This window comes from Periplaneta americana, chromosome 16 (assembly GCF_040183065.1).
Source record: "Periplaneta americana isolate PAMFEO1 chromosome 16, P.americana_PAMFEO1_priV1, whole genome shotgun sequence".
NCBI lineage: Eukaryota > Metazoa > Arthropoda > Insecta > Blattodea > Blattidae > Periplaneta > Periplaneta americana.
Genome location: NC_091132.1, coordinates 108,217,047 through 108,229,605, shown reverse-complemented (window position 1 = coordinate 108,229,605; position 12,559 = coordinate 108,217,047). Strand labels below are relative to the sequence as shown.

The 12,559-nt window shown below is 35.9% G+C and overlaps 1 protein-coding gene across 1 annotated transcript in view; it reads right to left on the bottom strand.

Annotated features, from left to right (window-relative positions):
• Positions 1-12,559, bottom strand: part of LOC138691397 (tachykinin-like peptides receptor 86C) — a 371,968-nt gene that overhangs the window by 75,015 nt on the left and 284,394 nt on the right. The gene's annotated exons all lie outside the window — the stretch shown is intronic.

The following is a 12,559-nucleotide window of genomic DNA, read 5'->3' as shown; positions in this document are numbered from 1 at the left end:
ATACTTAGCGGCAGTACAGGTCAGAAACAAACAGATTAAAATTGAATGAAACGCAACAAAACCAAACGAAACGAAACGGAATAAAATAAAATAAAATGATGTAACATAAAATAAAATAAAACAAAATAAAATAGAATAAAATAAATAAAATATTTTCTTGGTTTCGATCCAACAAACCGTCTGCCCCTACTATGAGTTACGAATACATGATACAGTGTGACTTATTAAATCAGCGTTGTCAATTAAATTCTTAAAAACCCCCTATGAAACAATGTAGAAGTCTCTAAATTTCTGTATTGTAAATGTAAATTTGCCCCTTGTGAGTGTTAAAATAAAACCGCTAAATCCCTAATTCAACAATACAAATTTTACCTTCTAAACTAAAAGTACCAGATCTAGCGGGAAAACCGCTGAATTAGCAACAATACTTTTCTTTCAAACGCGCACTTCGGAAGACATCGGACATATTCGTTACTTCTTACTATATCTATAGCAAAAGTAATTCATTCAGAAGGGACATGATAGTTTGCAGAAACTATTTTTCTGAGATTTGAGGGAAGGCGGGAAGTTGAGATACAGATTTACATAGGATCGTTTAGTGCCATCACGACACGCTAAGAAAAATGTTAATTTTGGGATCAAATTATAGAAATTGTATTGTAATTTTTTAGTCTAATATGTATGCACATTTTCCCTTTACATTTCATATATCTGGTTCAAATGTGGTCATATTATATGACTGTTAAGAAAAATACTAATTATTGCCGAATTATCGACTTCCCCCATAGTGAGGGAGATTTCGACATAGTTTGACAAACACTATAAAACCCATCATTTACAACACAAATTTTGCTTCTGAAATATACGCAAATATTTTATAATACTCTTGCTCGCGTTGGTCCCATGTGAATTGTTCATCGGTGCCATTTCCCATACATGCCTCGTGAAACCATTATTCCATGGCATTCTCCAACCCACCAAACACAAAGTTCTCTAGCATTGTCATCCTAGTAATACGCACTACACGCGGCACACTAGTTTTTTTTTATTGTCCAGATTATTTGATGAACTAGCTCCCTACACCCACATGCCGAACATCAGATGGTTTCCTTCTGTAAGAAAGGCTAACTTCTTTTTGCTGTTTAGTCTCCTTCAGCTGTTTTCTATACCTTTCAGATGTTGATACGTCTGAGTCTTGCAATTTTCTTATTCTTTTGCCATCAGATGGGGTGCTGAGCGGAACTGTTGACAGTTCTTCAAAGGAAGTATCGGTTGGTGAGGAATTAGGCAAGCCAAAATTGTCTTGGAGAAGTGGTAATGTCTTCTTCAACATTAATTTTCGGCTAGATCCAGATCGTACTCAAATATGTTATCTTGCATTACTTCAGGATGTTAATTTTCTTATGTCATTAATTGTTAATTCATATAGCCTTTAGAATTGAGACGAAGACTATGCCGAAGTAATTTACCTTCCATTTTCGTATAGAGAGTTGTGACTTTTCCTATTTGTCCCATATCAATGAAACTTAAAAAGATTGGTTGAGTGGAAGATGAGTAGTTTCATATGTCCAGAGAGGGAAACAGATAGACGGACAAAGTGGCACTAAAAAGCTCTATGAAGGATTGCAAACTCTCCTAAGACCAAACGTACCACAATCTTGATATAGACAACCGCCTATGTCATCTAAAAAGCACCACAAGCAAAATCCGTGTCAAAGTTTTACTCGAAATCTCCCCGAGTTATACCTTCTACGAAACAAAGATAATTGTTAGAGTGTAATCCCTTTAGCGCTTTTACTGATCTGTAAAATGTATAGGTATACAATAATTTGTGCATCTACTAATATGACTGACATCCAATCAAAGTGCAATAAACTAAAGATAGTATATTATATTTCATGACCGAAAAGAAAAGTGTAACTCACATGTATTGTGTTTATTGCCTTCTGTGTACGTGAAACACAAGTTGAAGTCACGAGATTCACTTACACAGAGATTAAAAACACAGTCAACACAGATCTCATGTAATTCAAATGTTTTTCAATAAGAGCAGTGTTCGCAATATCTACTTTTCTTAAAAGATTCGAGATCTCTTAAATGTCGTGATCTCCCGAAACGATCCTCCAATCGTAAAATACTTCATGACAGCTGTACAGCTTCGAGCCATAGCCACCGGCCAGTTTTCTGGAATTGTGAATAGCCATGATATCATTCTAATTGCTTTCTCTATTCCTTTCTTACACCAAATTGTCCGAAACTTTAATTTTTTTTTTTAATAATTTAATTCCTGTCTTCATCTTAACTGTTCGGATAACTGACAGTAGAACATCTCGTTTTGGAGCTGTAATAACACCTGTATCTGTCTATTACAAGTCGTGATAAATCATTTGATTATAAACACAGTCGGTGTCTATGTGATTGAGTTTTAACGCCAATTACATCGTGTTTTGGATGTATCTACTTTTTTACGTCATTTCAGTTCTGAATATTCATGTCAATTTCTCCATTAGAATTAATACTGACATACCGTTTTGTATTTTCAATTTCACCATTCTGATGCTTTCTATCACGCCCGGGATATTGCAGATAACATTTATGATCAATTTGGTATATTTGTATTGTACATAAAATTGAATTTAAAATGCTTATGACTTACCAGCTTTTGTAATTCTTTGTTTAATTTGTTATGTCTTTTATTTTTGCGTTGTTTTTATTCGTAATTGAAACCGCAAGATTAAAGGACTCTTTTTCCTGGGTTTAACAACGTACATTTATCTCATTGTCACAGAATAAAAACATAAAAAGCTGTAATATGGGCGTACCACTTCCAACCTGGTCGGAACGTTTTAAATTAATGAAGTTAATAGAAACGTCATTTCAGAAGTCTGTTGAGACAAAGTATTTGAATCCTGAGAACAACTTTGTGCAAGTCAATATTAAGTAGATATATTGTACACTCATGCTGCTTGGTTAAAATTTAAAATTAAACCATATCTCGTGTAACAGAAACAAAGACAAGTAATTAACCTAAATTCTAGAAAGCTTTGTGTTTATGACAATTTAGCTTAAGGATTAAGTTGATATTTAAGCAGCGGGTATCTGGATAAAATTTGAAGTTAAAGTAGACTACATCATCATCATCATCATCATCATCATCATCATCATCATCATCATCATCATCATCATCATCATCTTCATCATCTTTCTGCCGCAGTTTCATAATCACCACCAAGATTTACAGCCATTTCTCTTCGAAGTATGTTTCTTCCCCATACAACGTATAATCTATTTAAAATAGTTTACTCTCAAACGTAATGCTTTTCTTCATGATGTTTATATTGGCTATTTCACTTTCTTTACGTCATACTACTTTTGACCAATAAAACGGTACGAAAGGACGTCTTTCAACCAATCATGGCTGCTTATTGACACAATTTTATCATTTCCCTAGCATTTGTTTGTTTTTATAACTTCCCTAGCATTTATATCTTTGTTTGCGAACATTTCAAACTGCAAATTCTTTACGGTACTATAAAACATGCTTTGCGATCGTCATTTGTGTCCCGCATAGATAGTCGACTGAAAATGGCGACTCCGTTCAAAAATTTTGATGAAGGTAACATTAGTGAAAATATTTAATTTTAATAAGTCAAGTAATATCTATTTCACTGTATTATAGTACTTTATTCCTTACCGAACTGTGCGTATATCGGAGAATATCGAAAGAGTGCATGCTGCTGTTATTCGCAGTCCAAAATGATCTGCACGTCGACAAGCTGTTGACCCTAACATATCCAAAATGATCTGCACGTCGATAAGCTGTTGACCCTAACATATCCAAAATGATCTGCATGTCGGTAAGCTGTAGCCCCTAACATATCCAAAATGATCTGCACGTCGACAAGCTGTTGACCCTAACATATCCAAAATTATCTGCACGTCGATAAGCTGTTGCCCATAACATATCCAAAATGATCTGCACTTCGATAAGCTGTTGACCCTAACATATCCAAAATGATCTGCACGCCGATAAGCTGTTGCTCCTAACATATCCAAAATGATCTGCATGTCGATAAGCTGTTGACCCTAACATATCCAAAATGATCTGCACGTCGACAAGCTGTTGACCCTAACATATCCAAAATGATCTGCACGTCGACAAGCTGTTGACCCTAGCATATCCAAAACGATCTGCACTGCAATAAGCTGTTGACCCTAACATATCCAAAATGATCTGCACTTCGATAAGCTGTTGACCCTAACATATCCAAAATGATCTGCACGTCGACAAGCTGTTGACCCTAACATATCCAAAATGATCTGCACTTCGATAAGCTGTTGACCCTAATATTTCCAAAATGATCTGCACGTCGATAAGCTGTTGACCGTAACATATAAAAATGATCTGCACGTCGACAAACTGTTGAACCTAACATATCCAAAATGATCTGCACGTCGACAAGCTGTTGACCGTAACATATCCAAAATGATCTACACGTCGATAAGCTGTTGACCGTAACATATCCAAGAGGTCTCTTCGTCGGATGTTTAACATAGACCTAAATTATAATCCGTACAAAATTAAAATAGTGCAAGACTTTGTCTCAAGAATGGAATTTTGCAATAAATTTATTCATTTAATGAACAAAGATACAGGGATTATTCCTCACTATGTCAGACGAAATCCACTATGAATTATGTGGTAGTGTAAATAAACACGACATGGTTGTGATTTTTTGTGGGGTTATTTAAAGAGCAAAGTGTACGAAACTCGTCCAGCAGATTTAAATACTCTGAAGCGGAGAATTAGGGAACAAACTGATGAAATTCCCCCAGACATGCTACTGCGCGTCATGGAAAATAAAATGACTGGGGTGAGAGAGTGCATCAATGTCAATGGACGACACTTGGCGGGCGTTATTTTCAAAAATTAACTTTTAATTTATGCTCTGTAAAAATGGAAAACTTGTGCCTCCCAATTGATAGGTATGTCAATAATTGTTAATGACAGGTTAGTGAGTAGTGAAGATTTCAAAATCATGAGTTCATTTTGCCTCACCTTATATATTGTATTAATATTTAAGTGTTATAATAATTGTATCCGACCTTTTTGTCACACTTTCACAAAATGTACCATGGACTTTTTGTCACACTTCACAGGATACATTTTTTCAATTTAATACATGTGACACTTTTTAAAATTTGCACATACCACACTTCATCGAACAGCAATCTAATGCACTTCTATGAAAATAATACGTACAAGCCAACAATCTGAACCGTTCGTATGAAAACAATTAGGTAGTTTATTATAAAATTGTCAGTTGAAAAATACAATGATATAAATTTAAAGCTTATTTGTACCTGAAAATGGAGTAAAAAGTTTGTTTATAAAGGATACATGTGCCTGAAACACATATCCATGGGAATGGTATTCAATAGAGATGTATAGACAAGCTCGAATTGCGGTTATGGTTACTACATCTGGTGTTGAAAGTGGATCATCTGTTTTAGAAGAAATGGACACAGCCATTGTCCCGACTGGGGCCGCTGCAAAGCTGCGGAATTAAAAGAGAACATAGCTTCCACCTTGGTTGAACCTACATCTAGCATCGAGCAGAATGTGCTTGCAACTACACCCACACTGCAATAAAGAAGGAAAAACTGGAGAGAACTGCAAGAGGAATTAGAAGACTTAACTTGCCTCTTGAATCAAATATCAAATTCCATAGAAGTTCAAGATCTTCCTCAGAAATATAAAGAAACCAAGGATGAAGGAACGGTGGCTGCTTCACTTAAATGCTCAGACAAGACTTAGTATCTTAAAATATTTTGCCCCGATAACCACATATAGAGTATATATGTGTGTATAGGCCTATATATATATATATATATATATATATATATATATATATATATATTACAGATAAAATTATTGGATTTGTGACGGAATCTTTAAAATTTCACCAAAAATAACTATGGCGAAGCAGAAGATTTCAGACAAGCTAGGGCCAAGTCTCCATACTCAGTACCTACATAATTATCAACTGACTTCGAAATTTGTGCCACAGCAGCAGTGAGTGACGCTTTCCCTAACTCGCAAATTGCTGGTTGTATGTTCCATTTCTCACAGATTATACGGCGTAGGATGCAAGCTGAAGGTTTGATGGCTCAGTTCATGGCCGAAGAATATGTTGAAATTAGAGCATAGTTTCATTCTATCATTGCCTTAGCTTTCGTTCCTGTACAGCATGTCCTTGAGGGTTCGAGATCTGAGAGAAGAAATTTGTGAGGACTTGCAAGTAATTTGTGATTTGCTTGAAGTGAACGATGTTCTTGGTAGACGTCACGATAGGGGCCATGAAAGACCAATGCTTCCACCTCGCACGTGACATCGCTACGGGCGAGTTCTTCTACAATTTCCGCATTCTACCAATATCTGTGTGGTCTGACAGAATAGAATAAACAGATTTGTTGAAAACTTTCAAGGGAAAAATTGTTCCGAGGCCAGGTATCGAACCCGGGACCTTAGGCTAAGCGCACCAACGCTCTGCCGACTGAACTACCTGAGAGCTATATTTTCAACAGAATTGTTGTCCGACACCATCCTTCACTTTTAGAACACTCGCAGAATCGGACTGCGGAGATCACTTGTGACATTGCAAGGCTTGAAAGTGGCCATTCACGCACGAAGAAAAGAAAAAATGCTCAGATCTCGACAATCGAATGGGTTGTGGCAAGATGGTAGGAATACAGGGACTAGAACAGGATTATTCGGTACCTGCGGGCACTCGGGCACAATTTTGCTGGAGAATAATGAACAACGGCATACAGCTCATTTCTCCGTAACGTAATATCCAATATTCCACATACTCTACACTCAGACTTACCTGTACCAATGATAAAATACTCTTCTCTACTCACACCATCGTCTTATATTATTTTCGCTACGGATGACGAAATTTACCGCGTGGAATTTTCGCCCTTGTGACATAATTTCTATTACACTAGTCAACAAGGTTTTTGTCACAAGGGTGAAAATGGTCATTTTAGATCAATGTTTGTGTGCTGATAGTGGATCTAAACTTGAAAATTTTCCATCACGCACCATTTAAGAGAAAAATTGGAAAATGTGACAAAAAAAGAATGAATTTGCCAAAGAACTTGGGTATCGAACTGTGGACTTTATTTAAACGGTTACACAGTATATTCATACGTTTTATAACTTATTGTTACTCAGAATATACTTGAAGTGTATTTTAAGGAACAGGTTCTTTGAAATGCATGAGTCTGCATTAAAAAGGCGCGTAGTGGGTGATATATATCTGTATTACTTTATTGCTTTATGACGCTAGACCGACAGAAAGCACTGAGAGGGTGGGCTTTTAGAGTGGCATACGAGTAGATTGCATTTTAGGATTAGTGGAATATTGTTTGAGCTTGTGACAAGTTGTATCGCTGGTTTTAAGTGTTCATCTTCGCGTTCATTTACGCTTTCTCAGAATGAAAAAATCTCGTCGTGCGTGTGTAAATTCGCCGGACAGCTTTAGTTACGTATGTGGAGAATTTACGGCAAAATCGCAGCATCGGCCTTTATCAGATAAGTTAAAACATGCATATTATTACTATTTTGAATATAATGTGTGTGATGAGGACAAATCATGGGCTCCGTATGTATGCTGCATAACATGTTACTCAAAACTTATAATGGAGAGAAGAATCGCAGCATGCCGTTTGCAGTTCCAATGATCTGGCGTGAACCGACAAGCCATGCAGAAGACTGTTATTTCTGTTTAACAAAGATTACGGGATTTTCAAAGAAAACAAGATCTAAAATTGAATATCCTAATGTTCCATCTGCAATAAGACCTGTAACACATGGACCAAAACTTCCTATTCCTAATCTTCCTTCGCAATTGGAGGAATTGGTTCTTCCAATAGAACAAACAGATGACTTGGCTCAACCATCAACATCCTCTGATCCGTCCTATAGTCCTGAGCATCATAAATAACCCCATTTAATTCAACAATGTGAACTGAACAACTTAAGAGATCTTAATCTCACTAAACAACAAGCTGAGATTTTAGGGTCTAGACTGCAACAATGGAACCTGCTAGCACCAGATACTAGAATTTCATTGTACAGGAAGAGACATGAATGGTTTTCGAAGTATTTTATAATGAAGAGTTCTATGTGCGTGTGTGTAAATATAGACGACTTAATGGAAGAACTAGGATTTCAGCACATTCCAGAGGAATGGAGGTTATTCATAGATTCTTCCAAAATAAGTTTGAAAGCAATGTTATTGCACAATGGATACACTAAACCATCAATTCCAGTGGAGTATTCAGTGGATATGAAGGAAACTTATACAAATTTGTCAGTGCTACTAGATGCAATCCAATATAAAATATACTGCTGGCAACTCTGGGGAGATTTGAAAATTGTCGCCTTATTGCTCGGACTACAGGGTGGATTCACAAAATACTGTTGCTTTCTCTGTTTGTGGGATAGTAGAGCGACTGAAAAACACTACATAGTAAAAGACTGGCCTCCCAGAGAAAGCTATGTCCCTTTAGTAAAACCGGAAAAAGTACTGCTTCCTCCTTTACATATCAAGTTTGGTTTAATGAAGAATTTCGTTAAAGCTATGGATAAAAATGGAGAAGGTTTTGCATATGTAAGGAATATGTTTCCGAAACTCAGTGAGGCTAAAGTGAAAGAGGGAATTTTTGTTGGCCCTCAAATTAGGAAACTTTTGAAAGATGAGAACTTAGAAAAAAAATTAAGTGTTAAGGAACTAGAAGCTTGGAATGCCTTTGGCAGTGTTGTTAGTGGGTTTTTAGGTAATAATAAAGCTGACAATTACCAAAAGCTTGTACAAGAACTCCTGCATAGTTACAAGAAGCTTGGTTGTCGAATGTCATTGAAAATACATTTCCTGCATTCCCATCTGGACTTTTCCCCAGAGAACTTAGAAGCTGTAAGCGATGAAGGAGGAGAAAAATTCCATCAAGATATACACAGGATGGAACAACGATATCAAGGCAGGTAGAATTCTAGTATGATGGGGGACTACTGTTGGTTTTTGTTCAGAGAAGGTGACTCAAACTACAAGAGGAAAAAATAACTGTAAGTGACTAAATACATTTTTTTTAAATCTAGCTTGAATTCTCAATATGTTGTTTACTTCAATGTAGGGCTCCTAAGTTATTTTATTTGAGATTTTAATCAATTTAATTTATAAACCTTAAAAAATTATAGTTAATTTGATCCAGTTTTAAATTAATAAAGTAAAAGCCTATTTTGAAGAGGAAAAAAGGAACATAATACTATTTTTTCCTATTGTAATTATTATTTCTGCAGCGTTATTATTTTTCTGTGAAACGTCAGTGTATTTTGTGTATAAATTTTGTATCTTAGGAATTTATTTATTTTCACTGTTGTAATTACGTATTTTGAAATGAGCGAAAACGTTTTTTTAAATCAAAATACTTTCCCTTTTATCACACAAAAATGTTACGTGTTACAGATTTTTCACTGCCATTTTCGTAATCAGCAGGGTCGATTTAGTAAAAATCAGCTGATTTCATTTCTGTGACAGACAAAAAGTTAAAATTAGTTGACTAGTGTTATCTAACATTAATTGAAAAATATTAACATTCTATGTATTTTAGCTTAATTCTGCTACATAGTTTGTATTTCAGTGTTTAATTAACAGTTCATAGTATTTTGTTTAATTCGTAAATAACTCTTGTATACATGTAACTCTTGTTTGAGGGTTTTTGAGAATAAGGTTCTTAGGAAAATATTTGGGGCTAAGAGGGATGAAGTTACAGCAGAATGGAGAAAGTTGCACAACGCAGAACTGCACGCAATGTATCCTTCACCTGACATAATTAGGAACATTAAATCCAGACGTTTAAGATGGGCAGGGCATGTAGCACGTATGGGCGAATCCAGAAATGCATATAGAGTGTTAGTTGGGAGGTCGGAGGGGAAAAGACCTTTGGAGAGGCCGAGACGTAGATGGGAAGATAATATTAAAATGGATTTGAGGGAGGTGGGATATGAAGGTGAACTAAAATATAATTTGTCCATCTATAATCCATTGACGGGAAGTCTACTTCAAATGTTTGTGTTGAGAGTCTGCCACTACATTGGGATCCGAAAGAAGTGCTCCTTGGTTACTATTACGTCATATCTATTGCGTCCAATGATGTCATCATGAGTACAAATTTGCCGATGGTTGCTGAAATGTGTACTCATTAGCAACGACGCCCTCCGTCATTCCCCGCGATCAGTCATAATATCACTATTACACACTCTGCCACGACTTAATAAGACACCAACCAAAATAAACACCACGGGGATAATTGAGCGGTCGGATGCAACTGAAGAAGCTTCTGTATTATCCCCTCAAGAGGCCGATAAAATACAGTAAAATTTACTTAACATAAAAGTTATTTATATATACTCATGTGATTGAATCCATTGAGTAATAACAAAGTATGATTTCACAACGTCCATTATAACTACTAACATCACGGTACAATTACTTATTTTCCCAAAAGAACAGTGACATGATCACAGAATATCAGTTTTCCTGAAGTTATACAATAGCAACTATAACAATGTCAGTCGTGAATGGTTGTACAGGACATCATTTTATTTTACTTCAATTTTTATTGTACCTGAGATTTTAAATGTACTTCACTCCAACCCCTTCTGCTAATGAAGTTCCAACTGTCCACACAGAACCAAGACCGCATATAGTAAACAACACTGAGTTAGTGAGTATAGTACGTTCCAGAAATATGTTTGCGTTTTCCAGTGACGAAAGCGCTTTCAATATTGAATCATATTTTCGTACAGGTACTGTCGTCCGTTTGCCTACGTCGCATCCCGATTTCCCCCACCTGCTTCTTCTCACCTCTCTGTAAAGGCTAGTAGCTGGGCTGTCTTAGCTCTTTTCTGAAAACATTAATTTCTGTTAGGAATTGGACGTTTACGTAATATTATACAACTGTTTAAAATAACTTAAATAAAAGGCCTCGTTAAGTAATTAACTGTCACGTGATTCCCCCCTTTCTACGATCCTGCGACATAACCACTTGGACGGACAGTAGATAGCATGTCTGAGTAATTTTATCTGTGCGGGTCGGGCAGAAGTGAAGATTGAATTTACAGTACGTAAGGTATTCGTTTATAGAGTAGGTATAGAATTATTTCAACATTAGTTACTGGTACGAAGGACGAAACTGGTAATTGGAATTAGATACAATAGCTACAATAGCTATAGTGCGATAATATGCACAAAAGAACTGAAGCCTGTATCGAAATGAACGGCCACCATTTTCAAAAATGTGTTTAAATATCCATATTATGATTATTTTTCAATTAAACTTCATTCTCTATATTGTACGCTAATGTGCTATAGACAGTATAATATACACTGCATAATAAATACGTCAGAATGGCTAGCTCAATTCGTGAGTAGAAACACTTATTTTTGATACAGTACTGTATTTTGATTAAACAAAAATCTAATGAAAATTATCAAATCAAAATCGCGATATTTCGTAGTTTACGTAAATGGATGAACTACTTTTCTTTCCTTCTATATCTAGTAAAGTGATTTGTTTGTATTTTACGCCAGTATCATCGAACTCCAGTCGTGGAAGGGGGTAGCAAACGTGTTTCCAGTTGTCAACCGTTAATTCAAAGGTATAACCGGGTTAATATTAAAAATGTTAGTAAAAATAAAATGATGTCCCTGTACAAGATTCATGATATGCCGTATAGTGTAGGCGATCTTTTATATAACGCGGAGTTTTTATGCTTTCCTGTGGTGGCGCTTTATATTTCCGTAACATGAATTGAAGCTCTGAATACCGTACAAAATTAATGGATGCGCTGTAATGGTTTCCGATATTTCAAACGATCGTTCCGTCATTGTAAGCTATTTTAATCAGAACCGAGGCGGTATACGAAGACTCACATGTCGTTTGATATTGTTACTCTTGATAACTTATTGGTTTGTCATGCTTCCACGCGTTTGTTTCAATTCCAAAGAAAGTTGGGCCCAATACTGACATAATCTGGAGAGCATATTATGTTAATCACACCCATTAACCTGCTCTCCAGGTTATGCTAATATCAGGCCCAACTTACTTTGGAATTGAAACAAACACGCGTATTGCCTGTTATGACTTGAACTTCTCTATGTTAGACCTGCAGCTCGTTTTGTGACCATCAAACGAGAGACAATGAGCCACCCATCGACTTCCATGAAATATGTACAATTATTTTGTTTACTTATTTACTTCACATTCACAAACTTCGTGTTAGCGTTTAGGGAAATAAGTTCTGGAGTTTATTTTTAAATTTGGAATTCTTTAATTATGTACTATTTTAAATTTCTTTAATTTTATTTTCTAATTATTTTCATTTTTCATTATGCGAGTATCACTACTAAGGGCTCTGATGCTAGAAGAAACCGATATCAAGATTTTGATGGAGATGAGATGACAATTTTGACATGTAGTGTGTCTGACT